The sequence below is a fragment of the Ochotona princeps genome, chromosome 6, assembly GCF_030435755.1.
Source record: "Ochotona princeps isolate mOchPri1 chromosome 6, mOchPri1.hap1, whole genome shotgun sequence".
NCBI lineage: Eukaryota > Metazoa > Chordata > Mammalia > Lagomorpha > Ochotonidae > Ochotona > Ochotona princeps.
Window position 1 is genome coordinate 647971 of NC_080837.1, and position 20341 is coordinate 668311.

Sequence of the window (20341 nt, forward strand, 5' to 3'; positions counted from 1 at the left end):
TAAATACACACCTGAAATAACATGTTAGACAAAATTAGATGTGAGTTAAACATAAATCAGGGGCCCTGCATGGTAGCCTATTGGCTAAAGTCCTTGCCTTGCAGGTGCCGGGACCCAATGTGGGCAACAGTTCTTCTTAATTTTTTTTTAATTAGTCTTACTTGCTTAGGGTACAAAGGGTCAAGGGCTACAGGCAAGTGGGTAAGACTACTGTTTCCACACTAATATCATCATTTCTTCCCCTGTATCTGGGGGTCAGGAAAGAAATAAAGGGAAAAGCCCCACCTAGCCTCCTACCCATCCCAGGTCCCTGATGCGAGGCATGCTCCAAGGGGTCCTGCTCAAGTAGTTTTGATAGTTCAAAAGTTCTGAATTGCTGCCAATTTTGCCATTCCAATCACGATGAAATCTATTCAGAATTCACTGGCTGGCAGTTTCTTCATGGTTGGGGCTCTGAGACCAGCAGTTCAGTTGGAGGGATCTCCAAAGAAACTTCGTCTGAGGTGGTCCCAGACCTGATTCTTGTGTGTTCTTGCCAGTACAGGATCCAGCACAGTCTGTCACCCCAATCAGCTTATAAAGGTGCTGATCATTGCAATTGCTGTGTCAGTTCTGTTTCCAGCCCTGTCTTCCACATGAACTGATGGGTGCTGCAGTCCAGCCCAATCCTGCCCACTTCATACTCGGCTCCTCACGCAAGCGAGTGGGAGCTGCAGCCTATTTGGGGCGACTCCCTCTAACCCCCACCAGGCCTGCCCCCTACCCTCATTCCCGTGCTTTCCACTATGTACCAGACTTGTTCAGTCTGTCCCACATCCCATTTAGCTCTCATACATGTCAATGGGCATTGAGGCCTAGTTCAACCCAACCAACCCTACTATGCAGCCCACATACATGCTGGTGGGTGCCTTTCTGTCTAGCCACCCCAGTCCCTGTCTTGGTTTTCGTGCTCTCCAGTGGGAGTGGTACCCCAAGAGGGAGGTGCCCATTATCTCCCTACCAGGCCATTCCAACTTCCAGACTGTGCACTCTCCAGGTGGTTCTAGAGTTGAATTTGACAGATTAAGTCTCCAGTGCCAGCCTCTGCCAGCTGATGCTGCAGCTAAGCCCAACCAACCCTCACCCACTCTAATTTTTTGCTTGTACCAGTAGGAACAGTCAACCCAACCTGGCTTTTCCCTGATCTAGCTCACCTGAGGCCCACAAGTGTTGCAGGCTTTTCTGGTCTGGTCTGCCCCCATCCCAACTCACGCTCTCCAGTGAAAGTGGTTGTCCAGCGGTGGAGCCCAATTTCCCCCTGCCGGCTCTGCCCCCTCCCTCCCTGGTTCTCACCTGTGCTATTCGGGTGCTGCAACCACATCTGGTAAGGCTCACCTCTCCTTGGCATTCCATTATGTACACTGGTTTGTATTGCGACTGAACCTGGCCTGACCCACACTCTATGCTGGTGCTTGGATTTGCCAGTGGATGAAGTTAACTGGTTTTGCCTGGTCTGCCCCCTAGCTATGCCAAATGTATGGGTATCTTCCTCAGGCCTGGTCTGGGTTGCTCCGTATCATGGTTCCTGCACTCACCTGTAGGTACTGTGTCCCAAAAGAGGAGTTTCCCAAGCTCCTCCACCAGAACCTCTTCCTATGCCAAATCTTGCACTTACTGGTGGTTCCATGGTCAGCCCTCGTTGCTGGCCTTCAATCCATTCCATTTCTTGATGTTGGATGCTTCAGCCCAGCCAAGGCTTATCCATACCCAGATACTGCTCACACATGGCTCAGCAGGGGCAGAGACCCAGCCTAGTCTGTCCTACATCTACCCAGGTTTTCCAGAGCACAAGATGGTGCTGGCATCTAACCCAGCTCAGTGCACCTAGCTCCAGTTCACACTTGTGCCAAGGGAGATTGCAGCCATATCCAGACCAGAATGCAGCCCCCACTCTGGCCCCCACACTCTCCCATGGAAACCTCAACCCAGCAAGGGTGTACTCTCACAGCTCCCCAACCGAGTCTATTCCCAGCCCCAGATTATGTGCGTGCCAGTGGTTCTTCTGACCCAATTGGCTAAGACACCCACCTGTCTCAACCTTTGCCTTCGATGCTTGTGGCCTAGTATCCTTGGCTTTTGCAGACCAATAGGTATAAGAGCCTAGTTCGGAATGACATGTGTTCCATCCTGAAATCTATTCTTTATTGTGAGTTGGGGTTTGCTTGGTCCTGCTTGGTCCCCCTTCCAGTTGCAGCCCGGACCACCCCACATTTTAGGATGCACCTTTGGGTGCTGCTGCCTTGACCTGCCCAGATTGCCATCGGTTCCTTTACCCGAAAATGATGGCAGGTGCCATGGTCACACCTAACTCAGCCTATCACCATCCCAGCTCACTAGCTAACCTGAGGGACTTGTATTTCCAGAGGGTTGGGCCCACACTTCCACCACAGAATTTAGCGCCGGTCCAAGTTCCCTCACGTGCTGGTTAGTGTCTTGACCTGCCAAGTGTGACCCGGCCACTATTCCACCACTAGTCAGGTACTGGTACCTAGCTCTGCCAGACAGAGCTAGCTTTGGTGTGGACTGGCATGTGGCAGTCAGTGATGCTCGAGGCTAACAGCCCATCTCAGGATTGCTAATAGGGCTGGTGAATCAGTCTGGCCCTAATAGATCTTATGGACATTCCCGTCCAAACCATCAGGTCTCAGTCTCCATGCTTTCCCGAAAGTTTCATGACCCCGTTACTGGGAATCACCTAGAATTCATCTTTCACCTACACTAACACTAACACTGTTCTTATTCATGGGTGTCCCTAGGCAGCAATTACATATCCTAAAAACACCAGAGTTTGCCACCAGGCAGCCAGCAGGCAGAGCCTGGCACCAAAGCCAGGGACTTGGTCACTGCCTTTCTGCAGTGGCTTTGGCCCTAGTCCCCAGCATTGGGTCTGGCCCAGCAGGGGCATCCCCCCCCCCACAGCCATCACACTGCAGGGAGCTGCTTGGGCAACAGTTCTAATCCCCGTAACCCCGCTTCCCATCCAGCTCCCTGCTTGTGGCCTGGGAAAGCAGTCGAGGATGACCCAAAGCTTTGGGACCCTGCATCCATGTGGGAGTCCCAGAAGAAGCTCCTGGCTTCAGATTGGCTCAGCTCTGGCCATTGTGGCCACTTGGGGAGTGAATCAGAAGATCTTTGTCTTTGCTCCTCTCTGTATATCTGTCTTTCCAATAAAAATAAATCTTTCAAAATATACATATATATATCAGGGAAGCAAGTAAAAAAAAGTCCCATAAGGTTTTGCTTTACTGAAATGCCAAATATGTAGATATTCTACAAGAATGTGTTGTCATGAAGGAGACAATAAATGTGTGGTTGTAAAAGAATAAGAACATAGGTTAGAGCAACAGAAATATATTATGTCTAGGTGCATGTTTCCTAGGCTGTGGAGAGAGATAAAGGCAGTGAACTTGTTCAAGAAACTGATTATCTAGTCATTCTACCTTTAAATTACTTCATCAGATTTGTATTTTAGCAGTAGTTTCCTATAAAGATAGTGACAAATCGCTTTTCGGCCTTTTGGCTAAGATCAAGTGTAGTATCTGTTCTTATCAGGTTAAAGATAATGAGGAAGGGCTTGTCACAGGAGAGTGACAAGGACATCAACAATGCAGGACATGACCATCCGCATCAGGATGCAGAACAATACAGAATAGAAAATCACTCTTAAAAAGGGAAGAAGAATCAGAAGTGTCATAATTTGGTAACAATCTCCTGTGCGCTGGGCAAGAAGGGGAGCACCGACACGGGGGTGTCTGCATCAGATACTGATGCTGTGAACTGGAAATGGGACACAAGGATAAAAGCAGGAGCATAATATAACGAGGCAGAATTTGTTCAAGCTATGTTCAAAGTTCTATGGGTCAAATATGCAAATATGGAGATACCCAAATGAACAATGGACTTATGATCTATACTCAGGAAGGCATGATGAGATGCAGACAAAGATGTGGTATGCAGCAGGATTTCAGGGCTAACCAAAATGATCCAAATATATAAAATGACTCAAAGACATGCTAAGACTTTAATTAAAAGCATGGCCCCAATGCTGTGGCACAGTAGGTTAAGTCTCTGCAGTGCTGACATACAATGCTGGCACAGTTTGACTTCCAGCTGCTCCACCTCCAATCCAGCTTCCTGATAATAGGCTGGGAAAAGCACCACAAGATGGCTGAGGTTCTTGGGTCTCTGCATGCATGAGGGAGACCCAGAAGAAGCTTTGTTCCTGGCTTTGGATCAGACCAGCCCTAGCTATCGTGGCGAGTTAGCGTATAAAACAAGCAGAAGAAACATCTCTTTGTGTCTCTCCATCTTTATAAATCTACCTTTCAAATAAAAAAAAATCTTTAAAAAGACACAGCATTTTCTTCCTTCATATATACCTACTAACCATATTAAATTTGGTTCCCACTCACATGATTTCATTAAACATTATTTACTTCCATAAGGACCCACCTCTGGGCCCTAGCATGATAGCTTATTGGTTAAAATCCTCACCTTGCATACGCTGGGATCCCATATGGGTGCCGATTAGTGTCCTGGTTGCCTCAATTCCCATCTAGTTCCCTACTTGTGACCCAGAAAAGCAGTCAAGGATGGCCCAAAGCACTGGGACCCTGCACCCACACGGGAGACCTGGAAGAAGCTCCTGGCTTCAAATAAGGTTAGCTGCAACTGTTGTGGCTGCTTGAAGAGTGAATCAACAGATGCAAGATCTTTCTCTCTGTATATTTGCCTTTCAAAAAAAAAAAAAAAAAAAAAAAAAACAAAAAACTAAAAACCAAAAGCCACCTCTGATTAAATTTATACGGGAGTTGAGCAAGGCTTCATATAAATTCTGTGATGCTTGTCGGTGCCTCATCCCCAGATCCTTTGCCGTGTCCACATTACTGGCTTAGCCGGACGAAACACTTTTTAATGCATACGGATTAAATATCCTATTGCAGTGGAGCTCACATAAGCAGATCTGTAGTCTCGCACTGGCTTTGCCTTCATCAGTGACTTGTAAGCAGAACTGACACATGTCCTACCTGAGAAGAAGCTGTAATGATCACATACATAACATAATGTTTCCCCTCCAAGATGAAGTCTGACAATGTTAAAGACAAAGGATCCTGTCTCTAACTGGGAAAATGATCAACCTCAGGACAAAACAAAATAGCAGTGATATTAACAAGAAGTCAAGGAGAGTAGCCTGGTATACTAAATTCCAAGGTATTAAAGCAGTGTAAATAGTAAATTGGCATAAACACAAAATATCTAAAAAGCATCAAGTGTCTAAATATGTATTAACAATGTCGCTTAACTACTATTACTCAATTATAGCAAATGTAACTAGGAAGTACAGATATAACTTGCTAAATCAGACCATGTGTGCATAATGGACTTAAACCTTTAGGACAGACAAATGCAAAGCAAAATGATAGCAGTTTATCTCAGTTAATGGTCACTACATTTGTTAAAAAAAAATTGTAACAGTGTGGAATAATTCATAAAAACAAACCAAAAAATGGCAACTGTGTAAGATGGTCCTACAATCATCTTCCCACAGAAACATCAATTTAAACAGCTGTTCACAGTAAGAAACCCAGGCAGGAGACAACATTCTTGCTTTAATATAACAATAACCTAACTCTCTCAGCTCCAGGTAGAACACAGAAAGACTCCATGAATTCCACTGGAAAGCAGAAAGCAGGGTTGGCTTATCTAGATCTATGATCCTAAAACCAGTAATATGCCTGCGATGGTAAAATCAAGTGCTTGAAGGTGCCCTATCTTCCCTGCTCAAGGTCATTACCTGCTGATGGACTCCCTTGGATCTTCCTTAGCCAGTCAGCCAAGGGACTGTCCTACTAACCTTCCTAAACCTATGGAAGACAGAACAAGATTCCAGTTGCTGGGAAGTGGTGTGGTCAATGAAACAAAGGACTTTGCCTCAGAACTCTGTCCATGCCTAACATTATATAAAGTCTCAAAGTCAATATTTCTAGGCTACTTCTCACAGGTGGAGCCACTACATGAGTGCTACCACTAAGGGACAACTGGCATTCGGGTGGGCACAACTGCTTCCGTTGACTTGACCAGCAGCCTTGGTCAGGTATAGTGACACAACCCTAAAACTGCACAAAGCTGGTGACAAGAAATCCAGATATGCAGCCTAGAAGTCGGCTTGTGTAGCCAAGGAACTGCTTCTACCATCCAGCTTCCCACATAAGGCACAAAGCAGTCAGATTGTTTTCTTAAAGATTTACTTTATTTTTATTTAAAAGAGTAAAAGAACCATACACGCGCGCACACAGACGTACACACACATAAACACACAGATCTGCCATCTGTTGGTTCACTCTCCAAATGGACACAGTGGCTGGAACTGGATCAGTCCAAAGCCAGGACCCGGAAGTTTCTTCCAGGTATCCCATGTGGGTACAGGGGTCCAAGCACTTGGGGCATCACCCTTGGCTGCTTTACCAGGCCACTGTCAGGGAGCTGGATTAAAGTGGAGCAGCCAAAACTCGACCCATCGCCCAAATGGGATGAATGCACTACAGGCAGAGGCTTAACACTATGCCATAGCCTGGGCTCCGGAAATCAATTTTTTTTTAAAGAAAGAATGATTTATTTATTTATTTGAAAGATTTCAACAAGAGAGCGACTGAACAAGGAGACATGCATAGCTTTGCTGTCTGCTGTTTATTTTGCAAACACCAGCAACAGCAAAGGAGAGCAGGGCCAAAGCCAGACATCTAGGACTTCCTCTGGGTCTCCCATGTGGGTGACAGGGGTCCAAGCACTTGGATCATCTTCCACTGCTTTGCCAGGAGCATTAGCAGAAAGCTGGATTGAAAGAGGAGCAGCTAGGACTCGACCTGGTGCCCACTGGGATGCCAGCAGTGCAAGAAGTTTCTTTTTTCCTCCCTCCCCTTCCCCCTCCCCTTTCTTTCTCTCTCTCTCTCTCTCTCTCTCTCTCTCTCTCTCTCTCTCTCTCAACTACATTTATTTCATTTTATGACACAGTTTCAAAACCAAAACAACCACTTCCCAATACCTCCCCCCACACTGAACTCCTCCACATTGTTACAGTAGTACAGATCACAACCAGTCAGGATTTCTTCATTGCGGGCATGGACCATGCAGAGAGTCCAGCATCTTATTGTCGAGATCAATTCAACAGTTTCGAGATCAATTCAACAGTTTCCTTGGGAAACCATTCCTGGTCTGAAAGTAGGGCTGGCAAAATATCATCCCCTCCAATGAAAAAGCCCCTACACAATTTCAACAACAATTTACAACAAAATGAAGTTAACTGACATGGTACTGAGTGTCCAGCATGTTAGAAAATGCAAGTTGTTAACCACACCCTGCGACTACTTCATTGACATCTCAATTATAGTTTATGCACAACTGGCTGCTATACACCTTAAAATAGTTATATGGTACTATTCAGCTGCCTCGTGTCTATTTTTATTTATCTATTTAGCAGCTTAAAGTATTCAAGCGTGATTTCTACTGAACGACGCGAAGTTTAGGATAGTCCAAACAGGTTTATACTTCAAACAAGCCATATGGTAACAATTGAGGAGTAGAACAGTTTTAGGAGGGGTGTGCAGAAAAATCTTCAATACTAATCTTTGTGTCCTACCTAGTTAGATATATGGGAGTCCATATATGACTGTTCAGGAATCAGGTTTTAACCACACTACACTGAAGGTGGGGATGTGAGTTTAGAACTTTCCCTCGAAGCCCATGTCAGTCCTACTGCAATGAGGCCAAGAACAGATAACACCCATCTCTAGTCCCGCATGAGCGGATGGAGCTTCCAGATCTTCACTGCAGTCAGGTAAATAACTGCACCCTGGTATGATGGATATGTTGGTCTGCATGACTCCTACCTCACACACATCTGGTGTACATCTGTAAAATATTCCACAGCCATTTGGCTTTGAGATCTAGGAGAATCTAACTTAGTGTCAGCCAGGGTAGCCAGAGGATTGCCTTTTCCACCTTGCCTACAATGTTGGGCACAAAGCAAGAAGCAATCAACTGGGGAGCAGGACACAAAAATGACCACAAAAGCATATCTTAAAAACTCAGTAAGACTGGCCCACATGAATAAAAGCACCAACAATACTTGTTGGCGAGGTTGCGGGGAAAAGGGAACCCTACTCCACTGCTGGTGGGGCTGCAGGTTGGTACAGCCTCTATGGAAATCAGTATGGAGAACATTCAAACAACTCAAATTCAACATACCGTATGATCCAGCAATAGCACTCCTAGGAATATACCCAAAACACTTGTTACACGAGAAACCTACATGCACCTCTATGTTCATAGCAGCACAATCAGTAATTGCAAAACCATGGAAGCAACCAAAATGCCCATCAGCAGAGGATTGGATAAGAAAGCTATGGTTCATCTACTCCATGGGATACTACTCAGCTATTAAAAAAAAACAAAATGCAGTTCTTTGTGGCCAAATGGGACCAATTGGAAACCATAATGCTAAGGGAAATCAGCCAATCCCAAAAGGTTAAATACCACGTTTGCCTTAATTTAAGATGAAATGATGTCGATATGAAAAATAGTACCTGTAAAATGTAATATTATCTCAACCTCATGTGGTTAAGAACTTGTATTTTTTACTTTTAACATATTGGCTACCCAATACTCTGTCCTCTATTCCATTACATTATAAATTAATGCTGATGTTACATTGGGGCTTTTAATTGATCGGGATGACACTCTACTGGCTCTACCTTCAGACCAGAGATGGTCTCCCCAAGAAGCCGTTGAACTTATCTGGACAATAAGATGCGGGACTCTATGTTTGGTATATGCTTGCAATGAAAGAATATCAACTGAACTTGAACTGTGGCAATGCAGCAAGGTGGAGGAATCCACCATGGGGGGAGGTTTTGGGGAGGGGTGGGGGGAATCCCAGTACCTATAAAACAGTAACACATAATGCAATGTAATTAAAAAAAATTCTAACCAAAAATAAATAAATAAAAATAGAAATAGAAACAATGCACCTAATGTGCAGAATGTCACTTATATTTAATATACTCATAATTGCTTTAGTCTCTCAATCACAACAGAAAATATATTTGAGATCAGATACTTTTGATTCAACTGAAAAGCTGATATCCACTCTAGCTCACACATGACAGTCAGCCCTGGGGAATATTTGTTTATATGAAGGGCAGGGATAGTTATAGCAGTTTCTCAAATAAATTAAATAAATAAGTAAATTTAAAAAAAAAAAAACCTCAGTGCAGGGCTAGTGAAACCAAGAAGACCCTGAAAGCAGGTATCTGAAAGTCGATGCCAGCAGATACAACCTCTAGTTCTGCTCTAAGCCACCAGGTGGACATACACAAACTCACCAACTGGACTTACACACTGGCCATGACCATGTGCGTCTGGAAGAAGTAACTTCAGGTCACAATTCCAGAACATTTTGAGCTATGTTCTTAGTCCTGTGAACTGGTTTTGGGATGCTATAGCCTGGGCAGTCCTGGAAGCACTGAATCGCTCATTCCTTTCCATGCCCAATTCCAGAGAGAATAACATGCCTGAGTCCAGCTCCAGCAGAGTTCGGAGCTCGAGAAGGGTGCGTGGAGTTGGCGATAAGAAAAGACACAGACACTGTCACTTGGTGCCCTCTTGCTACAGATCAAGAAGAAGCTGTGCTTTTTATTTACTCAGACACATCACAAGCCTCTGCGCAAACGTTTGATTTACTATATTTAAGTTCAGAACTAAACCAGCATGCACAGATGTTGAATTAATTTTTACTTCATGGTCAACCAGGTGCTCTTAAAGATAATTCTGTAAGTTACTATAATCAGTTTCTTTAAAGCAAGCCGTTATTCATCCTTCAGAAGTAGCCATTAGGTGACAGCCAGAACTCCAAGGCCAACGAACTACATTTTATTTTCACAACTTATTCATCACTTAATGGGAGAAATACATCAAAAGAGAAAAAACATAAAGATCTAAGACAAAAGTTTCAAACATTAAGTCCCCCTACAACTGCAGGCTCTACAACCTCATAAACAATCAAGCAATAATCAAAAGTATATCTCTATGATGTTAATAAAATTGCCCTATATTTCCTCTAGTTAAAAAATTATGAAAGTGGCTAAAACAGCTACATTTTTTTATGTTCTAAAAAGTTGCAAAGACAGGCTAGCCCTTACAGTCACAGTAGCTATATTTTTTGCCATAGCAGTTCCAGCCCATACTCCCATCACTTCCATTAGTTTGTAAAATTCTTATCAAGCCATTTCCCAGAAGGCATGCTATATGTCTGGGCCAGATTTCAGGGCAAAGGGTAGGCACACAACAAGGTGTCCAGAAACAGCATGGGTTTAATTGTACTCCTGTGCACAGTTAAAGGCTCACTCACCAGGACTTTATCAATAACATTAACTCTCAAGCTCACGTTGGTTGCAAAAGCCATCTCACAGGGGCAAACGATGACTCAACAGATTACAGAATTCTTAGTGGAGTGGTTGAACGTCCATGCAAAAAGGGGGTGAGACTGCATCAAGGTGGTCAGAGAGAAATTCGCCTGGCCCTGCCAAGCAGCTGGAAGCTCCCCTGGGCCCTGCCATGCAGGGGAGCTGTTTTCTTCACACCTTCGTTTCATCCACACCTACTGCACAGACCCCAGCAATAACACAGACAAGGTAATTGCTTGAGGGATAAGCTAGATCAGTGAAAAGATTATGCAGAGATTTGGGGAGACACTGCTGGGAACTGCATGTTTCTCCTAGAAGTAAGGAAAGTCGCACTACAACTGTAACCATGAACCTGCCACTCAGAAGACTCAGACAATCCCCAAAGCCCCAGCTGGCACTCCTACAACCCATGAGACCAAGCGTCTCTGTACCCCCCCCAATCCCATAGGCCACCACCAAGATCCACATATCTATACTGAGACCATGCCTCTACTGGCCCTGTCATTGATTACAGCTGAGAAAGATACAAGGAAAATACCCTAGAGCATTCAGCTGAAAATAAGGCCAAATCAGCTTACCAAAATTATAGCTGCAGAAATATCTTTAGGATAAGGCCTTTTATTATGGGAGCTACTTTTTAACAGTGACAGAAGGTGAACAGTTGGTACACCAATTATTGAGTAGATTTTCCTTCTCAATAAATTTCCTAAGAAGCTTGTTACTTATATAAATAAAATTGCTATGTTGAGGAAGTTGCTAAATCCTGAGACCAACTGCTGAGAGATGGTGGCTTGGGTGGGACAGCCACCAGGGATGGCAGAATGTGAGGACGGAGCGGTATCCGGGCTGTTCTCCTGGACGCTGAAGAGTCCTGTGGCTCTCAGGCTTCTCTGAAAGGCTTCTCTGAACGCCGGAGCTGCCAGGCAGCCCCGGATCATGGAATAGAAAGCGCTAGAGGTTTATGATTTGATCCGAACTATCCAGGACCCAGAAAAGTCCAATACTTTGGAAGAACAGGAAGTGGTGACAGAAAGTTGCGTGGAGGTTCAGGAGATAAATGAAGATGACTACCTGGTTGTCATCAGGTTCACACCAATAGTACCTCATTGCTCTTTGGCAATTCTTTTTGGGCTATGCTTAAGAGTAAAACTTCAGAGATGTTTGCCATTTAAACATTAGTTGGAGATCTACATTTCTGAAGGAATTCACTCAACAGAAGAAGACATCAACAAGCAGATCAATGACAAAGAGCGGGTGGCCGCTGCAATGGAGAATCCCAAAGTACCGGAAATAGTGGAACAGTGTGTCCTGGAGCCTGACTAATCGCTGTCTTAAGAGCCACCAAATCGTAATTATTTGCTACATTTGTTTAAACTCTTTGTAAAATAGAGAAGACTCATGTTTAATACAAAGGTGATTTTTTACCTCAAAATCTTTTTTAAAGGATTATTTCCAAGTAACATTTAATTATAAGGTAGGACTTGATTTGTTCAGCAGATAACACTCTCAGGATTTGTAACACTTACGTGATCAGACAGAAAAATATTTTCTAGCTCTTATGTGTAACACGAGTTGCTATTTTTCTGGTGCCGCTTCTGATACAGCTACTTATCATGTCAAATATCTACCGTGCCCAAATGTATTCAATTTAAATCATTGGCCTATAAAATAAATGTTAAAAAGATGAAAAAAAAATTGCTGTGTTAACTGGTAGAGTAAGGCTGAGACTTCTGCAGCTGTGCGGAGCTGATCTTTCTATAATCACTGCGCCTCTTTCTTTGCAACTGGTGGAACAATTACTGGGCAGCAGCACTGAATGGTAAACTGTGTGCATGGAATTTTTTAGGCATTTTTGAAAATCATTTTCCAGAGGACAAACAGAAGCAATTAAAAAACTAACTTCACTGATTTTAGACCCCATCATTTCAACTTGCCGTATTCCTAATGTTGCTACTTATTTTACAAATGCAAATATGCAAGGGTGGAACAGACTTCTTGGCCCTGGCCAACAAAAAAAATTACACAAACAACTTATCCTTCTATTCAACAGGGCGAGTTAGCAGCAATAATTCTTCTGCGCTCAACATAGTAACTGATCCTCAATATTCTGCTTTTGTAGTGAAACATTTCTTTTGCTCACATTTCTCCATCTTCTTTACCTGTTGATCAACTGTTTATTTCTTTGCAGCAAATTGTACATGAAAGACAGTATCCTCTTTCTATTATGCTAATTAGAGCACACATTGATCTCTCTGGCCCCTTATCTGAAGGAAATCATGTCCTTGACCAACTGATTGCTATTCGTATTCAGATGCCATTGAATTTCATAATTATTCACCTTCTAATTGGAGAGTTCTTAAAGCTTGATTTAATTTTTTTTTTAAGATTTATTTTTATTTTCATTACAAAGTCAGATATACTGAGAGGAGGAGAGATAGAGAGGAAGTGGAGCTGCCGGGACTAGAACCAGCAGCCATATGGGATCAAGGCGAGGACCTTAACCACTAGGCCACGCCGCCGAGCCCAAAGCTTGATTTAATTTGATCACACAAGAAGCAGAAGATATTATATCATTATATCATTATATTATAATTTGCCAACAATTTAACACATCACATCTGCCTCCAGGCAAAAACCCCAGAGGTATTCATAGTAATAGCATAATAAGAGCATAGTAATAGCATAATGGATGTTACTGATTTTCCTTCTTCTGGACATCTCCATTAGTTACATCATACTATAGATACTTACTCTGGCTTTCAATGGCACTCCCTTACCTGCTGAAAAAGCTTCTACACTTATTCAACATTTATATGAATGCTTTAATGTAATGGGTCCTCCCCGTACTATTAAGACTGATAATGCTCCTGTTTATTATACCTCTTTTCAACAGTTTTTACATCATTTCAGCATTAAACATGTTACTAAAATTCCTTACAATTCTCAAGGACAAGCAACAGTAGAACGGTCCCATCACACACGAAAAACCGTTATTTAAACTGAAAGGGGGAGACAGGAACCCTAGCATGATTCTAAATAAGGCTCTATTCACTAAAAGTTTTAAGTAAAAATTCAGAAAACTTTTCCCCTGCAGACATTCACTTCAGTCTTGGGACTAAACTGCCTCAGACAGATGCACAACCTATTCGTATCAGACTGGAAATCGCCAGTGGAAAAAGGAAAATGTCAAGGTTTGAGGCCGAGGCTATGCTGTTGTCTTCATATTCGCAGGAGCAGTGGTTACCAGCTCGGTGGCTGTGATATAGACATGACCAAGAACAAAAGGCACAATCTGGAGCCTAGTATGTTCATGATTCTACATGGCTTCCAGGGCCTTTTGATGAACAGGGGCCATTACTACCTGAGGAAGAAGGAACAGCAGCATGAGGAAAGCATGGGTTAGGCTCAGAGAGAATTCCAATACGTATTGGGGCTGGAGATCATTGCTTACAGCCTGAGAGAAGAGCGTGGATTACAGCCCTCAGAAACAAAACTAGTAAGAATACAGAAAAAGCCCTTTTTCTTCTATCTGGAGTTTGGTGGTTCCATAATAAATGGCACTGACGTGTCAGGAGTTCTGCGTACACCACCAGTACTAATTATGGCATTTATTGGCTACAGCAGGCCTCGTGCATAAGACCGGAAACCTGGCAGATGATTAGTATTTCCTATGGAAATGTCAAGGATCAAAGCCCTATGGGGTCTGCCTGGAGTAAAACAAAAGGAAAAATACTACAGTGGTATGAAGTGATTGACTCAATAAAGACCTACATAAATTTATCAGATTCTATTATCTGGCATGGAGCAGGATATCTCCATCAAAGCCACACATGGAAATTGGTAAAAGAATTATATACCCAATGAAAACATGGATTGGATATGTTTTAAACAATTCTGGTGAGTTTTCAGTATCATTCAAAATCAACTCCACAGTGTATACTCAGGCATGTGTAAGACTGCCCTTTGTGCCACTTAAAGGAACTATAAAATGGAACAAAACTATGAGACTTATGTCATGTGTTCATTGTGCCTGTTCACCTGTCTTCATAGTTCTATTCATGTCAATTTCTCTCATGAACCGATCTACATTTTGACAGCTCACATAAGTAGGTGGGTTCCTGTCCAACTGAGAAGACGTTGGGAAGAATCTCCCTCCACCCTGATGTTGCAGACCCTTATTACAAAACTGAAAAGAACAGAAAGATTCATTGGAGTGCTGATAACCGCCATCCTGGGATTCACTGTAATCACTGCCATGGCCGCAGAGCAGGAGTCACCTTACAAGTTCAAACCGTGCATTTTGTGCAACAACAACAAGAAGACTCGGAACAATTTTGAGTGACTCAACGACACACTGAGTCTCAGTTACAGGCTGAGGTTGTGGATCCTGAATCTGCTGTTTTGTTACTGGGTGATCAGTTACAATTTATCACAAAACAGTTATCCCTTAAGTGTGATTGGACTTTTACTTCAGTTTGTCTAATACCTGTCCCCTGAAATAAATTTTTTTCCTTGGGATACAATCAAGCAACATAAAAAATCGTGTCAATGGCATTATTGAAACTGCACAATTACAGGCTTCTATTTCTGAAACTTTTGATAATCAACTAAAAGAAATTTCAGGAGCTAATTTACTGGAAAGCATCGCCAGTGGTGTTTCTTTCTTTCTTTTTTTTTTTAAAGATTTATTTATTTTATTACAAAGTCAGATATACAGAGAGGAGGAGAGACAGAGAGGAAGATCTTCCATCCGATGATTCACTCCCCAAGTGAGCCGCAACGGGCCGGTGCGCGCCGATCCGAAGCCAGGAACCAGGAACCTATTCCAGGTCTCCCACGCGGGTGCAGGGTCCCAATGCATTGGGCCATCCTCGACTGCTTTCCCAGGCCACAAGCAGGGAGCTGGATGGGAAGTGGAGCTGCCGGGATTAGAACCGGCGCCCATATGGGATCCTGGGGCGTTCAAGGTGAGGACTTAAGCCGCTAGGCCACGCCGCCGGGCCCAACCAGTGGTGTTTCTACCTTAGATCTCTTGAATAGTTAGTTATTGGCCCTGCTGTGTACTTTTACACTAATTCTTACTAGCTTAAGTTCTCTTTGGGTAGCCTGGAGGAGAATCATGCAAATCTAAACCATAACTCATCATCACCACGCAGTCAACGTAATCATGCTTCAAAATATCAACAACAGGAGGAAATGATAGAGGTGTGTGCATCAGTGGACAAGGGAGCTAGTCAGAAGCCAGGAACACCTGGGCTTCTGTCTTAACCTTGGAACACCAAGTGGCAGACCAAAATCCACAGCACTATCTCTCCTTTGTGCCTCCCTCTGCTTATAAATAACAGACCAGAGCATACCAACATGCGCTGTTAATGTCTTCTCTCTTACTTTTTTTTTTTAGTTTGCCTAATATAAGAATAATTATTCTTTTTTAAAAGGATTTTTTTAATTGGAATGTCAAGATATATACACAGGAGGAGAGACAGAGAGGAAGATCATCTACCTGTTGATTCACTGCCCAAGTGTTCTCAACAGCAAGAGGAGAGCTGGTCTGAAGCCAGAAGCCCGGAGCCTCTTCTGGGTCTCCCACGCTGGTACAGTGTCCCAAGGATTTGTGCCATACTCTGTATTCCCAGGCCACAAGCAGGGAGCTGGATGGGAAGTGGGGTGCCAGGATGAGAACCAGCACCAAAATGGGATCCCAGCATGTGCAAGGTGAGGACTTTAGCTGCTAGGCTACCACAGCGGGCCAAAGAATAATTACTTTAAGAATTGCTAGCTTCACATAAGGATCCATGAAAGCTTTTGTGCAACACCTGTGTTCTTTTGGGGTATAAAAATCTGTGTATTCTCACATAAAGTGTGCTATCATGAATGTGTGGATGATGGCTGCAGTGTAGATTAATAAAAGCATTCCTCCATTAAGCATCTTCTTATTGTCTGCTTGATTAATCCTGACAGTACAGAATATCTATTCACACACATAAATAAACAAACAAACAAACAAACAAAACACCCATAGCTGAAACAGTCCCAATGTGGAGAAAGACGCAAGCAAGTATCACAGTGCCCTAACAGACATGGCCAGAAAGAAAACTCCCTGTGACACATTATTGTTAAACTGTCACAAGTGGAACACAGAAAGAACATTCTACAACCTGCAAGAGAAAATTGTCCAGTCACATGTAAGTGAGCCAATATTCGACCATCTTAGCAAAGAAGTAGGGGGAGATAGAATGATGCCTGCTGGGTTAGTACCTCACATCAGTGCTGGCTTGAGTCTGATGCTCTACAACAATCCATTTCCCTGCTAAGTCTCCCAGAAAAGCAGTGGAAGATGACCCAGGTATTCAGAAACCTGCCACCCACATGGAAATGGAAAACAGGATGGAATTTCAGGCGCCTAACTTCAGCCTAAGTCACCGGAGGAGTGAACAATTTCTCGAAATACTTCTCTGTCTCTACCTCTCTCTTCAACTCAGCCTTTCAAATAAAATTAATGTTAAAAAAGAGAGAATAATATATTCCAAGCTATGAAAGAAAAAAAAAAAGGAACTGTCAACCAAAAATACTATACCCAGGAAAACTATTTTTCACAAAAGGGGTATCTTTCACAAGACAAGTGATAACAACGAATTCATCACCAGAGAATTGGCCTTAAAAAGATTTGAGAAGGGCCCAGCCCAAGGCTCAGTAGCTAAATTCTTGCCTTTCATGCACTGGGATCCCACATGGGCACCACTTCATGTCCCGGCTGCTCCACTTCCCATCTAGCTCCCTGCTTGTGGCCTGGGACAGCAGGAGCACAGCCCCAAGCCTTGGGATCCTGCACCTGCGTGGGAGACCCGGAAGAGACTCCTGGCTTCAGAATGGCTTGACTCCTGCTGTTGAGAACACTTGGGGGCTGGACCAGCAAATGGGATCTCTGTCTGTCTCTCCTCTCTGTAGATCTGCCTTTCCAATACAAATAAATATATCTTTCAAAATTTACATTAGATATCTTTTCTGACCAAAATTGAATAAAACTGGAAACCAACAAAAGAAACTTTGAAAATTACAGATACACGGCAAACGAATAAACATTAGAAAGGAACAAGGAAGGTAACACTAAAGAAATCAAAGAGGAAAGATTGAAATTCCTTCAACCAAATGAAGATAGTTACCACATATGAAAACTTATGGAATACAGCAAAAGAAATACTGAAAGGAAAGTATGTAACAGTAAGGAGCTACATCAAAAAACCAGAAATATATCAAATCATGTGACAATGCCATCTTAAGGACCTAGAAGATCGCAAACCACCACATCAAAGTTAACAGAAGGAAAGAAATTACAAAACTCTAAGGGGCAATGTGGTAGCACCTCAGGGTAATCCTCTTGGCACCAGTTCTAGTCCCTTGTGCTCTGGTTCTGATCCAGCTATCTGCTGTGACCTGGGAAAGCAGAGAAAGATGGCCCAAGGCCTTGGGTTCCTGCATCCATGGAGGAGACCTACAAAAAGCTCTTGGCCCCTGCTCCGGTTCAGCCCAGCACTCACCACTGTAATTACTTGGGAAGTGACCGAGTAGATGGAATCTCTCTCTCTGTGTCTCTCATGCTGTTTTTAACGCTTTCAAGTAAAACAAGTCTTCTAAAAAAAGAGCTTGGGGAAAAAGCAACTTTAAAAATTCATTGTAGAATTAAACAGAAACTAAAACCACAATGTAAATCAGGAATGCCTTTTCAAAAGATAAAAGAAAGACAAATAACTACAAACATATATGAAAAGGGAGATAACACACAAATACAAAAGACTACCACAGAACATTAGAAACATTTACATCCCAAAAGATAGGCAAATCTACAAGTAAAACACAACTTACAAAAACTGAACCTCAAACACACAGAAGACATGGATGGGCCAATGAGGAACAGTATGGAATCAGTTATAAAAAGCTTTCCAACAAAGTGCAGGACCAGAGAGGCCTTACTAATGAATGCCAGAGTCAGTCAAGCATAGTAATAACTATTCTTCTAACAATATTCCAAAATACTAACAAAGGAGGAACTCTTCCAAGCTCATTCTAGAGGTCAATGTCAAAACCAGACATGTACACCACCACCACAACAACAAAAACACAATTAAAACCTTGTGAGCAGAGAGGTAAATATTCTCAACAAAATATTAGCAAATCAAATCCAGCAACACATCAAAAAGATCATTCATCAAAACCTAAAGGGATTTATCCCAGGAATGCAATGAATGAAGATGAAAATTACGATTATTTAAACAGATGCAGAGAACAATTTAACTGAGTAATACTCAACAAATGAGCTACAAACCCAGGGCCCACATTGTATGACTCCTGGAAAGCTAAAAGGATTGCCTAAGATCTGGAACCAGATAAGGATGACCACTCTCCCTGCTTTTATTCAAGACAGCAGTGGAAGTTTTAGTCAGAGTATTTGCAAAAGAAAAAATAAGTAAAAGAGCAAGGAGTATTGTGGATACAAGAACTACATCCCTGTTTGCAGATGACACTACTTTGTATATAGAAAATCCAAAAGCAGAATCCCATATGGGTGCTGGTTCTAATCCCGGCTGCTCCACTTCCCATCCAGCTCCCTGCTTGTGGCCTAGGAAAGCAGTCAAGGACGGCCCAAAGCCTGGAACACTGCACTCATGTGGGAGACCCAGAAAAAGCTCCTGGCTCCTGGCTTCAGATCGGCTTGGCTCCAGCTGTTGAGGCTACTTGGAGAGTGAATCAACGGGAAGATCTTCCTCTCTGTCACTCCTCCTCTCTATATATCTCTGGATAGAAGAGCTCTCTCTCTTTCTCTCTCTATTGTCGTGCATGTGATTCTTTTTTTCTGTCACTCAGATTTCTCAATCAGAAAACAAAAACTTTTAACAATGACTATAATCACATCAGTGCACACCAAAATCGAATTGAAAAATGCTAAGAGACGGAATTCTGGGTAGATACAAAAGAATAACAGACATTGGAATAGTAAATGTAAGTCAATACGTATTTGCTCTGATTTTCAACCTCTTTACAAAGTTCCTATCCATTTGAGACACAATACTAATCTGAGATGGGTTTTATAACTTGAAAAAGTAAAACGTGTGATGGTAAGTATGGCGCAGAAGCTGGGAAGAGACTTGCAGAAATACACAATTCGCAAATGAGGATACTATTACTTGACAAACACTCTTAGTCAAAGATGAACTCTGTGAATCACAAAACTATGAAACAGGTTAAAACACGAGGCCAACAAAGGCGTCCTGGCCATACTCCTATTTCTGTCTAGTACGAATTACTCCCATAGAAGAAAGACTTGATTTGGCATACCACAGATAAGACAGAAATCAGAAGCAACTGACAAAGAAAACCTAAGCACAGACACACAAGAGAGATCAAGAAAAGACAGATTGTTACAAAAACAGTCAAACTATGTAGCGAGGTATGTAGCCATCATGGTAAAGGGTTTTGCATGATTGCTGAGCAAATCAATCATAGAATCCAATGGAGTTCAACCTTGAGGTCTGGGGTGAAAGGAGTCCTCTGCAGTGTGGTGGCTGCACAGAGTACCTGAGCCAGGTAGGACCCAATGTGTGTGACTTGGCCCATGGGCACCATCACCTCACAGTGATCGAGTCCTGGCTGTTGGGAGGCCAGTGAGCCCAATGGACACTAAGCTCCACCTGCTGGCCACCCAGAGATGAGTACTAGGGTTTTTTGGGGTACGTAATTGCTGCCTAAAGACAGCAATGGATTAGGCCAATGTGAATGTACGTGAGGGATGAATCCTGTATGACTTCCAGCAATGGGGTCACTGAACTTGCTGGCAACTGTGGGGA

The 20341-nt window shown here is 43.0% G+C and overlaps 1 protein-coding gene and 2 pseudogenes across 1 annotated transcript in view; 2 read left to right on the forward strand and 1 right to left on the reverse strand.

Moving 5' to 3' along the window:
* LOC101517625 (zinc finger protein 717-like) overlaps positions 1–20341 on the reverse strand; it is a 38118-nt gene that overhangs the window by 11522 nt on the left and 6255 nt on the right. The gene's annotated exons all lie outside the window — the stretch shown is intronic.
* On the forward strand, positions 3540–3705 carry LOC118758066 (U2 spliceosomal RNA; annotated as a pseudogene).
* Positions 11313–12194, forward strand: LOC101517375 (cytosolic iron-sulfur assembly component 2A-like; annotated as a pseudogene).